Below are 11,166 nucleotides of genomic sequence, written 5' to 3' on the forward strand. Positions count from 1 at the left end.
GGATAGTATCTGAATGGTCTAACATTGCGGGGCATTGATATCGCTCTGTAGTCTGCGCATCTTAACCTCCGTTATGCATCAACGCCCACCCCACCGAAGTCATCTAGCAGGCTGGTTTGAGCAGCCCATAGCCCACCATAGCGACTTAACAGCTAAAAGTCTATCTAATTTTGTGGAGAAAATGAAACAGCCATGCCACTAAAATCTTTTTCTCCATGTTAAACATGCAAGTAAAGTTGATGCAGAATAGTTGATGTTTTTTCAATCAATTCGACACAATCTAATTAGAGAGGACAAAAGCAAGCAAACTATGGCACCGTAGGCTCAGTTCGTTTGTCTTGTAAGCCGTATTTTTTCTGTGGTCAATAGTGTTTTTCTCTTATAATAAATTAGCAAACACTATTTTTAGTCATGACTTTTCAGATCAGCGAATAGGATGTTTTGCTCCGTGGAGCGAACCAAATGTGACCCATACAACCAAATAAGTACTCTAGGGGCACCGCACCGGGCTATCTATTCATTAACCTGTTGCTCCAATAGATCGGGTGGGTCAATCCATCCCGAGGATGAGCTAGCTAGATGTGAAAAAAGAATTAACCCGTTGCAAGCTAAAGTTGAGTAAAAAAAATTACCGTAGGTTTCACAAGACAAATGTGAGAGGTTGTCAAGTTTTGGTGGCCAACTAAATAATATCCAAATATTTGGTTTGACATATTTAAGAAGCTAACCAACCAAGCCCTACATGCCCAGATCCAAGCCAACAACTGGCCTGGGCCAATGTTGATTGGATGAAGGAATTTTTCCACATATTTGTCTTTACAGATTGCCATGATTCTTGTTGCCTTCCTGCAGTACCTTGAACAATTTATATACAAATATTTTATCATTTTTAACCACATACAGGTAAAGCAGCACAAGTAAATTGATAACTGAACTGACGAATACGTAGTATTTCCCTGGCTACGCTGGAGTTCCATGCATTGTCAAAGCTTAACCAGCAAGGACCTGATGCTGTGCAAGGCAGCAGCATTTGAACACAAGTCCACAAACTACACAAAACAACAAGGCTTCGCCATTACTGTAAGATCAGAAACTGAAAAATAAAAAACACCGCTCAGGTTCACTAGCGCAGAAAATCAAAACACCACTCATGAACACAGTTATTGAGATTGCATTCATCAGTAACGTACAAAATTATATCCTTCGTATTTATTTTGGAGGTAAATATTTGTCAGCCTAGAGAACGCAAAGGATTCTTGCATTTTACTCGCTGTCAACTGGCATCACATCTTTAAGAGAGATATTTGAGATCCTCCACTTCTTAGTAAATGCAAATTACCGGATTGGTCCGCTTCCAATACAAATTGGATCACCTTTCTTTTCTCCTCCTGCAAGTAAGCATACACATTTTATCATCTTGAATTGGATCAACAGCATCATAGGGGTCGGCAATAACAATATGCAAACAGTTCTCAAAGAATGTGGCCATCATAGAGTTAATCTCATATGTCAATTAATTGATCAAACTCTTAAAGCACCAGAATTATGCATGATGCAGGACTAGTTTTAAACAGGATTAGACAGCTTCAGTTTAAGATGATGCATGACTAGTTTTACACAGGATTGGATAGCTTCAGTTTAAGCTACTTGACTCAAAGGAGACCAAGTCTGTGAATAATAATATCGGACCCTTGGCTGAGATCCAACAGCGATTGGCTCCCAGGTCTATGAATAATAGCAAAGTTTGGGGACTTGTAGTAGTCAATGTAGTTATAGATGACTCTTTGCTGACCAGAATTTGGAATCCCAAATTACAATGTTATCATGCCACCATTAAGTCTGCTATATTTGCTGAGTATACTTTAATACTTTATGCCAAGGTTTTTTGTATTGTATGAGGTGGGAACATCTACCAGCTGCCAAGGTATCTTTTCGTGTTATATGAAAGGAATGCAGCATGAGCTGGCCCAAAATTGAGGAATCAAGTAAGATTGATCATCAAACTTGTTAGAGGACTGTCATTCATTGCTTAGGTCAACCCTAACCAGGGTGGCCATATAGTTAGGAATACATGGGCCTCATAGGCCTAGCCACATGGGCCTGCATTACACATACTCTAACACCCCCCGCGGTCTGAACTGCCGACGCAGCGGAGTTTGCAGACTGAACACGAAAAGAAGTACAACACACGAGCCCCCCCACAGACACAACTAGCCACTGGTGATGTTGAGGTTGGTGCGGAACTCGGTCTAGAAGCGAGCAGGAAGCGAGGCCTGAAGCAGGAGAGTGCGCACGGTGTCCTTGGTGGTGCGAATCATGCGTTCAGCCTTGCCGTTTTGAGAGGAGGTATACGAGCAAGACATGCGCAAATGAACACCGTGAGAGAGAAAGAAGGCGTGGGAGGTGGAGTTGTCGAACTCCCGACCATTGTCACACTGGACAGTCTTGACAGTGAGGCCAAACTGTGTGGACACCCAAGCGAAAAAGTGGACAAGCGCGAGGAAAGCATCAAACTTTGCACGTAAAGGAAAAGTCCAGGAATAATGTGAATAATCATCCACCACCACAAGATAGTACTTGTATCTAGAAATACTGATGACAGGAGAGGTCCATAAGTCACAATATACAAGGTCAAAAATACGGGCCGCATGAGAAGAAGAACTATGAAAGGAAGACGAACATGACGGCCCAGTTGGCATGCATGACACAAATGCTCATCGTGAGCCCGAGTACATCGAATATCAGAACTACGACTAAGCTGCATCAGGGCATCACGTCCCGAGACGCCGGTGCCAAGTAGTGGAGGTAGTGGTGGCGAAGGCAGCTGACAAAAATGGCGAAGGAGGCGAGGCAGATGCCGGAAAGCGAAGAGTGTAAAGGGGCCCCATGCTGTCAAATCGGAGCAGAGGACGCCGGGAAGCCAAATCCTTCACGGTAAGACCAGAAGAGTCAAACTCCACAGAACAAGAATTGTCAGCTATAAAACGACGAATAGAAAGAAGACTGTGAACCATAGAAGGAGCAACAAGAACATTAGGAAGATGAAAGGAACCATGGGGGCCGGCGGCACCCACAGAGGTGACAGGAAGACAAGACTCATTTGCGACCATAATGGACGAAGGGAGAGAGGATGGAGGGTGAATAGAAGAAAGTATACCAAGGTTAGGAGTGGTGTGGTAAGTAGCCCCAGAGTCGGCGACCCACTCCGGCCCAACTGGAGGTGTCAGGGCCATGGTGCTGAAGGAGTGCGCCAAGGCCGCCTGGTCCCAGCCGGCAGACCCGGGCAAGGCCGCGGGTGGAGTAGCCCACGAGGACGCGGGGAACGGGGCCGCCCACGGGGTCACTGAGGGAAACCCTAGGCGAGCACCTGCAAGCATGGCCGCCGGCGGGCGAGGCTCGCCACCGAAAGCCTGGAACGGCCACATGGAGATGCGCCCTGACCATGGGGTGTTATAGGATGGCCAGGGTGCACCCCGTGGAGGTGCCGGCGCTGTGGTGCCCCCACGACCAGCACCACGGCCTCCGCCGCGGCGACGGCGGCCTCCACGGGCCCCCCACCCCCGCTCGGCCCAGGAGGGAGAGGACTAAGGAGCGACGACTGTGGCGGAGCGGTCGAACGGGGTGGAGGAGTAGCAGCGAGAGCGGTTGAGGAGGACGAGGACCCCGACGTGGAGGTCGAGGGCACCTGAACTCCCTGCTGGAGCTCCTCCATGACGAGGTCGTCACAGATCTGCAGAAAGGTGGGGAAAGGCCGCTGACGAGTGATCTACGTCCGGAGGTGAGCGTAGCGATCGCTGAGCCCGCGGAGGACGTTGAGGACCAGGATACGGTCGTCCACGGGCCAGCCCAGATCGCTGAGGGAGTCCGCCATGCCCTTCATGTGGCGGCAGAACTCGCTGACGGAGAGGTCGCCCTGGACGAACGTCCGGAACTCGCATCGAGACACAAAGACCGGGCCTCGGCATTGCCCAGAAACTGGCCCTCGAGCGCCAGCCAGGCCCCGCGAGCGGTCGGAGTGCTGCGGACGAGGTCGTGGAGGTCCAGGGAGATCGTCCCCAGGATCCAGGAGAGGACGATGCTGTCGAGGCGCAGCCACGAGACGGTCTGCGCCACGCCCACGGTGTCGCGGAGGACATGGTCGTCGAGGGCGTAGCAGCGGAGGGTGAGGAGGACCAGGTCCCGCCACCGGGCATAGGAAGGCGACTCCGGCTCGAGGACAACCGAGACCAGGAGCCGGATGTTCTGGACCCCTCCAGCCTGGTATTGAAGCTGGGTCACGAGCGGGTCGGCCGGGTCGTGCCAGATGACCACGGTGTGAGACACGCGGGGACCGGCCGATCCCGAGGACGTGGCCCCAACGTCGGGCGAGGCAGGTAGGCCGAGGAGCAGCTCCGCGTCGATGATCTGACCAGCCAAGGCATCAGCTGCATCACGTTCGTGCTCCCAGGCGATGGCGGCCTCACGTACGTGGGCCATGCCCTCGGCAGCAGCAGCCCAGGCTGCGACGAGGGCAGCAATGACGGCGGAGCGGGACGTGGGCGGAGGCGGAGCGGGGAAGGCAGCACCAGGCCAAGTGGCGGCTTCCTGGAGCAGATCGCCTGCGCCCCCGGCCTCCCTGGGCAGAGCAGGCGCGGTCAGGAGGGAACCGTGCACGCCCACTGCCAGTCCAGGTGCAGGAGGCGCCCCTCCGGGCAGATCGGGCGCAGCCAGGGGCCTCCCGCCCAGCTCCAGTGTAGGAGGCACCCCTGCGGGGAGAGAAGGCGCAGGAGGAGGGAGAGTAGGCGCCGCCAGGGGCATCCCGAGGCCAGCCGCGGCGGCGGCGGCGGCGCGGGCGTAGGCGGCGACGGGATCCCCGACGGGCGCGCCCTGGAGAAGGCCGTCCTCGGCTCCCCCAGCGGCGGCAGCGCCGGCTCCTGGCGCGGCACCCGCCTGTGCGTCCGCGGCGGGGTCACCCGCGGCCAGGGCGGCAGCGCGCCCGCGGGCATGGAGGAGGTGGCGCTGGTAGATCCTGGTCTGGGAGCGACCGTAATCTGCGCCCAAGTCGAGGTAGGGAGGGAGGGGAAGTGATGGAAGTAAGAGGAAGGAGGAGGAGGTGGCCAGCCGGCCATGGCTGGCCTACTGATACCATGTTAGAGGACTGTCATTCATTGCTTAGGCCAACCCTAACCAGGGTGGCCATATAGTTAGGAATACATGGGCCTCATGGGCCTAGCCACATGGCCTGCATTACACATACTCTAACAAAACTCTTCGTATGAAAGACTGCTCAAACAATTGTGCAACAGCAAGTTCAATTGCCTAATAATGCAGCCAGGACTCAGGAGACGAGATGATGTCATTTTTAATACAATAACTTGCTGCATGCGATGTGTGTTATCTAAGCCGCCTGCTACGGCCAACACAACCCTCTGCTCATCAATCTATCACTCAGCAACAACTTCCCTGACATCTTCATGTCATATATTCAGGAAATCAGGGCACAAAGTGAAGAGGAGCTCAACTCAGTTCAGTGTATGTTCATCTTGTTTTGTTTCCCCATGATCTCTGATAAATACTTCACAAAATGTATGTGTCATTATTCGTGCTGCCAAACGCTTCGTGCTAAGTATAATTTCAAAAGCTGTAAGTATCACTATTCTTATTACCGAAATCTAATGTCGTCTAATGTTTTTTTATGTTTTTAGTGGATATCTTGTTTGAGGATGGAGAATTTCACTACAGAATTTTCATCATGCTTTGCCGAGATCTTACCCCTGCAGCTTACATGAACAACTGCAACTTACATGATTAGTGATGCACCTTGAGGCTTGTTGTTTGGCGATGCAGGTTTACCCCAGAGGCGCTGACCCTACAGCTCTATGATTTGACTTGTCCTTCATACAAATTTCAGTTGCAAAATATAAGTGGAGAACATCAACCACCCATCAATAAAGCTTGCTGAAGTTTCAAAAAAAAAAACATCCATAATGTAATTATGGAATATTGTGAGTGATGTTACCTTTGTCTTGTATGACTCAATCTGCCTAAGAAGTTTCGTCCTCATAGCTTCCACCTTATCAGGGTCCTTGCACTCTCTTAGCACCATGTCAACCCAATCTGTGGCGTCAACTCCAGCACGGTTCCTTGACCACCATCGGCAGATTACTTCAGCCACAGCCATGACATATATGCCACAGTCATGGCAATTCCTTTGCTGTGGTGTGGCAGCATTGATAAACTGCGCATCTTGTACATCAGGGAGCCCCTCTCGGATCATGTTTGCAAGATGTTCAGCAGCCTCCAAATTAGCAAACCCCATACTATCATGGTGAACAAAGCGGTTCCTGGTATTGTCTAGCACTAGGAGACTCCAGTGACTCCCGCTGTCTGCGATGCTAGGATCCTTACTGTCAGTCACTACCATTAGCACCAGAGAGCGTGACCTAAGCCTAAGATTGTTCTCTAGTTGCGCGACATTGGTAGAGCTGGCGTTCATCACCCCTGTTATGCTATAGGGCAGCAATAGCACATCTTCAATGTTGGTAATGCTGGAGGAGAGCTTGGCAAATGTGAATTCGATCACTGCATCAGTCAGCCACCACGGGCCACGAAGAGTGTCAAGATCAGACTCGTATAGGGAAATGCCTCCGTGCCTCACCACAATCTTGTCTGAAGGAGAAGCTCGAGGAGCATCGTCACAGGAGGCTGAGGGCTGATTATGCTTCAGAGTGTCTTTGGGTGTGCCATGGACCTTCAGGTTAAGCCGTTCTTCTGAGATCAGAACAATTTCTGCTGAAGCCTTGTCCTTCATAGGCAGGGGTGGGACTGGAGCGCAAGAATCTTTCAGCACTTTGTGACTTGATTTCTCCTGCATACAAATTTCAGTTGCAAATAAGTGGAGAGCATCGAGCACCCATAATGTAATTGTGGAATATTGCAAGTGATATTACCTTAAGATGCTTAGGCTTCACTTCTGTTGAGATCAGAAATTGTTCTGCTGAAGCCTTGTCTTTCGGAGGCAGTGGTGGGACTAGAGCGCAAAAATCTTCCAGCACTCTGTGTTTTGGTTTCTCCTGCATTCAAATTTCAGTGGCAAAATATGAGTGGAGAACATGCAGAACCCATAATGTAATTGTGGAATATTGCAAGTGATGTTACCTTAAGATGCTTAGGCTTCACCTTTCCTGCTGCAGCCTCTTGCTTCATAATGACTCCGATGGCATACCATTGTTCAAAGCATAAGATCAACAGTTCTTTCCCAATTCTCCTTCCAAATCTGCATTCTTCAGATTCTTGTTCTTTTTTCCTTCCCACCAACCTCCACATCTCATATGTTTTCTTTTGGGGATTGTATAGTCCTGGAACAAGATACTCAATCTCTTTCAAAGCAGTATCATCGCCGCATACATGCTGAAGGGTCCGTGAGCTCAAAAATTTCCATGAGCGTATCTTTTTAACCAAATGTGGAATAGATATTCTTCTGCATGTGGCCAGCAGTTCCTTTATCAACACCTGCACTTCTCCCAGTCTCTGTGCCTCACTCAACATGAAGCAAGCACACCTCAGGACCTTGCGCCTCTCATTAGTGCACTGCATTGCATTTTCCACACTGTACTTGGATAAAACATCACATATGTCATCAAGACAATTATAGCCAATCTCAATGTCGTCACTGCAAATCAAAGGAAGAAACAACATATTATAGTCTGTGTTTGATGAAAAGTGAACTAATCTGCAAACTAGTAAGAGCATCTCCAGTGGTTTGCTAAAAATCACTTGCCAAATCTTGTAATTTGGCAAGTGACTAAAACATATAGCAAGTGTAAATTCTTAGTATCTCCAGTGGTTTGCTATTTGGGCTTGGTAAATTAGGAAAAGTAGGCCCACTTCATCAACTAACTTTGACAGGACTTCTCCCTGCCCTTCGGCCGTCGTAGTCCACGCGATCCTTCTCCCAGCGCTACGTAGTTGCCGCTAGGTCTTCGGCCGTCGAAGCTGGTGATCCCTTCTCCCAGCGCTACTAGTTGCCGTTGATCCCTTCTCCTCCAACAGGCTGCTACGTGCTCATCTCCTCTCTGAATCCCTCCAGGTGATCCTCGCAGCCCTACAGAAACAAGCAAGATTGATTTGGTTGATGAGGAGGAGGAAATTAGAACTGAAGAGAACAAGCAGGAGTCTCACGAATCCCTATTCTCACTGTCAATGTCTAATGATCAGCAAAATGACCAAGAAGTTGTCAGTCCTGCACCCAAGAGCAGTGGTACCTCTGTAGAGGCAGAGAGCCCTCTAATTGCGACAAAGAAACTCCGTGATAGATGCCAGTATGTTCATCCTGTGCTAAACCCGGTTCAGAATCTGTCACAGTGGAACGAAGTCAAGAGTCTCAAGGCCCAACCAGTGCATGGTAAATTGTTCGATAAGGAGAATGTAAACATAGTGCCAGATGTAGGTCCAAGCCCCAGCATATCGAGCAAAAAGGAAATTTCTCTGGACGCTAGCCTCTCTACCTGGTTGGTTTCTTCTGAAAACTCAACAGTGGACAAGGTGCAAAGCAAATCTCCTTGTTCCATCTCGTCAGTAAACCGAGATGAAAGGCCTATCCTGGGTGCTCAGACTGTTGATGACCTGAAGCAATCATCGACTGCATCATCTCCACAAAGATCTCCAAGAACTAACCGTGAGGGGGCTCCGATCTTGGGTACAGTTGGAAGTTACTGGCATTGCACAGAGCAGGACAATGAGTACTGTTCTTCTAGATCCAATTTAGGAACTTGAATGACAGAACTTTAGCAGGGACTGATCAATGACAAAGCCACTAGATATATACAACAGTTTTAAATTTTATGAAGAAGATCAAAACTCAGCAAACAGAAATTAAATTTAGACCACATCTGACAGTGGGGAACAAACAGAAACTATCAACCATTGTTTTGATTCACGGATATATATTATCTGAAACATCAAGAAGATCAAGCATATGGACCCTATCTGCAGATCATGCAGGGTACCACGACCACCATGAACCATACAACAACGAACAATCGATCTGGACTCCATCGAACAATCTGGACTCCATCGAACAAACGATCTGGACCAAGAACCCTAGGGAGGATGCAGGCAGAACTTACGTACCTTGATCTGAACGGCGCGCGGCCGGGTGGCGGAGGCCGGACGACGCAGGGCCGACGACGCGCGGGCGGGAGGCGGAGGCCGGACGACGCAGGGCCGCGAGCGACTCGCCGATCACCAGGGGAATCGCCAGGGAATAGATGTGCGACGTTTTCTGGTTTCAACACGAAAGGACGGGGTATATGCCAAGCGCGAGGAGTCCGGGAGACGCGGGAACCTACGATGAAAATTCACTCGCGCGGGAGAGGAGGCCGCGACGTCCGCAACTCGCGATAGCAAGCGGAACGAGCCGCGCAAATTTGCGCGTCGAAGGCTGCAGAATGGCAAGTTGCCATTTTTTGGCAAGTTGATTAGCAAACCATTGGAGGGGTCATTTGTTTAGTTTTGCCAAATTATAAAGATAACAAGTGTGTTTAGCAAACCACTGGAGATGCTCTAAGTAAGTTATAACTCACATGTTTGTGTAGCTTGATTTGTATGCAATCTCAATTGAATTCAAGAAAGAGGGGAAAGGCTGACGCTCAAACCTAAACCAAGGTGTTGCATCATTAATATTTTTTGTCTTGGTGGAAAGGTTTGAATCCAATGAGGTACATATCATTTTCTTGAAAAAGGAGCAAGACTTGGCGTCCAAGCTTCCCAATAATTTTGACAATGTGATAAGTCCGCTGCTTCTCTGGTGCAGCCTGCTTGAGTGGGAGTAGGGGTGGTAACACTGGTGCACCAGCCACTTTTGTCGAGCAAATATTTGAAATTCGGTAATGTCTCCTTATCATCAGCTTATGAAATGCTCTAGGGCCAGCATTTGCACCAATTGCAAACATTTCAATCCCCTGCAAAGTTAAAGAGTAAATTTCATCGGTGGTCCTTAAATTGGTCTGTGTTCTCACTTAGGTTCCAGTATTGTCAAAATGTATTTTTAGCATTCTAAACTTGCTAATTGTACCACATGGGGTCTAAATCTTCAGAATTTGTGTTAAACCATCCAGGTGTGGTCAATGAGCACGACACATGGATGGTTTAACACAAATTCTGAAGATGGACCTCATGTGAATATGTGATATAATTAGCAAGTTTAGAGTTTACATTTTGAGAATACTAGGACCTAAGGGAGAACGTGAGACAAATTTAAGGGTCGCTGATGAAATTTACTCAAGTGGGAATTTTGTTTGCGCATCCAAAAGGCATCATTTTTTGGCTTATATTGAGCGTTAACCAATTGAAAAGGGTGAGATGTACCTGTATTGAGCGCTGTAGACGCTTCTGCACTTTGCCATATTCCTGCTCAAGCAAGCGTTCTCTATTCGCAAGCTCCTCCTTCAGTTGCCGTAGTTTCTTCTTCTCTGCTGGGTCCGCCATTCCAAAACAGGGCACGATCCCCAATCCTGTATTAACACATAGATAGCTTCAATTGACAAGAAAAAAGTCTCCTCCAATTGATAATGATTTACAGTGCCCTTTGAGGATTAATTGATAACGATTTTTTATTTTCATCACAGTTTTATAAAATCTGCATGCATGTGACGTTTAGCACTTTCCCATGTACCATACAAATATTAAATCTTAGAGATGCAATTATGAACTCAAAATATTTGATTAATAGAAGCAAAAGTTTTATGTACTTATGTTTAAAGCAAAGAAATGGACTACAGGGCTTTGGTGAATGTAGGCACTCAATTGAACTTTGCTGTTAGATTTCTGACAGTTTGTACTAATCCTTTGATAGGTCACCTTTAAGGGCTTCAAATGATATTTTGATACTAAATTGAAGATTGAAGAACTTGACAATCATAAACACCCAATATGAGGGAAAACACGAGCTTGGAATTTTCTGATCTTTAACAAACACCCAACTGGTCTGACAAAACAGGCATTCACGACTGATATTTTTCATGACGAAATATCCAGTACTGAAATAGCTGCAATTGGATCAAGCAAGAGCAGGGGCGTGTTCCCCAATTACAAACAGATGAGATAACATCCCTTTTTATATTAAAGAGCACACGGGATAACATTCTGGCTAATTATATCAAGAAAAGTTAACATCTTTTCTGGCTA

General features: G+C 48.1%; 2 long non-coding RNA genes across 2 annotated transcripts; both read right to left on the reverse strand.

Moving 5' to 3' along the window:
* LOC110433294 lies at nucleotides 912–6,259 on the reverse strand. Its single transcript, XR_002450663.1, has 3 exons — nucleotides 5,999–6,259; nucleotides 5,784–5,873; nucleotides 912–1,388 (listed from the first exon to the last, which is right to left on the reverse strand). It is a non-coding gene; the product is annotated as an uncharacterized LOC110433294 (long non-coding RNA).
* LOC110433402 lies at nucleotides 9,649–10,444 on the reverse strand. The gene is made up of 2 exons (XR_002450817.1): nucleotides 10,348–10,444; nucleotides 9,649–9,941 (listed from the first exon to the last, which is right to left on the reverse strand). It is a non-coding gene; the product is annotated as an uncharacterized LOC110433402 (long non-coding RNA).

The sequence above is a fragment of the Sorghum bicolor genome, chromosome 3 (genome assembly GCF_000003195.3).
Source record: "Sorghum bicolor cultivar BTx623 chromosome 3, Sorghum_bicolor_NCBIv3, whole genome shotgun sequence".
NCBI lineage: Eukaryota > Viridiplantae > Streptophyta > Magnoliopsida > Poales > Poaceae > Sorghum > Sorghum bicolor.